The following is a 1,650-nucleotide window of genomic DNA, read 5'->3' on the forward strand; positions in this document are numbered from 1 at the left end:
CAGTTTGCTTGGTTATAGTACTAAACAAAAACATAAGACAAAGATTATGTTTTCTTGACATCCAGGGCTAGAAAAAAATTGCTTCTGTAAAGTGTACACAAGTCTTTAAATGAGGTAAGAAGTGTATTCCACTCACTCAGTAATTTTGACTATTTTGATTATTATCCAGAAACAAGGCCCTTCAATTTTAGGAAAACTGAACATGTGAGATGATTTTTCTTTCTTTTTTTTTTTCTAGGCAACACTGACGCCAACCTCTCAAAAAAATTCATTTCCATGAATCTCCAACCTAAATTTAACACAGCAAACTCGTGCAGGCCTAACCTTGTCCCTATCAGATGGATGTCTCCTTGCTGCGGGTACCATACAGACAAGATTAAGGAGGCCAAAAACAGGGCAGTAGAAAGCACTTGGCCCCCAAGGAGACAGAGATGCTCTGAGAATGTTGGTTAAGGAAACAGGAACAGGAAATGTACACATCGATTCCTGTCCTGTTGTCAACCACCCTTTCCCCCTCCAAGACAAACACTCAACACACAAAAACTTTCATTTCTCCTTGAAATGTATCCCTGAAATGACTACTGCTTCCAAACACTTCAGCAATTCTCTCACCATGTCTGAAATTGTTGCAATTCTGTCATCTGGTTAGCTGAAATAATCTTTGAGTTAGGAGTGAAACACAGTAAAAGAGGCAACAAGCTCCCCTAGTGCACTGAGTTCTTGCCTTAATTTTCCTGCTGTCTTTCTACCTCACAATTTCCAGTATTCTTTTTCTGCTAGACCACACGCACTCATGGTTCAAGTTCCACACAGAGACTTCCTAGCCTCTTCTAACTCTTATGCATGAGCAAGAGTCCAGTATATCTCATCCTTTTTAAGCAGACTCTTTCAACACATCTTAATTTTTTTACTGATCATATTCTCATTTTACTCTTCATCTGCAGATTAAACTGTTAGGTGAAATGACAAGGAATGTCTGTGTATTTCCTCTGCTCCCTCTGTGACGGGTAGAGAGGACAGCTCTGCCAGGGTTGGGCTCGTGTATAGAATCTAAGCAATCATGCATCTGCTAGACTTTCTCTGAGCCCTTTTACATATGGTCCCTCCCGTTAGGTTAGATACCATTGAGATGGTAACAAACATACCCTGTAAGAAAGGAAACAGCCACATCCGGCTTTTGAACCATACTGTTGAGTCATTTCTCCTGTGGCAGCCCTTCTAATGCTCGGTTCCTTCTCTAGGGAGCAGGTGCAGGGCTGGTGGACATTTTCTCCTGCAACAAAGCTCTTCCTCCTTGCACCTGCTGAGAGCTGAATTGATGTTCTCAGCCAGTGACCATTCTGCCACTTTTACCCTAATTTACCAACATAGGCTTTATTTGCAGATCCAGGATGTGAACCCCCGGTGACCCAACAACCAGAAAAAAAGACCATGCAGTTTGTACAGGGTAGAGACCCTTGGTGTTGTAGCAGTCAAGGTTTTCCCTTTGAGTAGGTCTAACAAAGAACAAGACAGATTATTTGTACCTAAAATTACCTGCTGAAAAAGATAAAATATCAAGGTACTTAAGTCTTCACAAATGTAAAGTCACTAAGTATCACATTTCAGTGAGTCAGAGCCACAAACAAAAGACTAAATTGGTTGAACATA

This window comes from Muntiacus reevesi, chromosome 3 (genome assembly GCF_963930625.1).
Source record: "Muntiacus reevesi chromosome 3, mMunRee1.1, whole genome shotgun sequence".
Classification (NCBI taxonomy): Eukaryota; Metazoa; Chordata; class Mammalia; order Artiodactyla; family Cervidae; genus Muntiacus; species Muntiacus reevesi.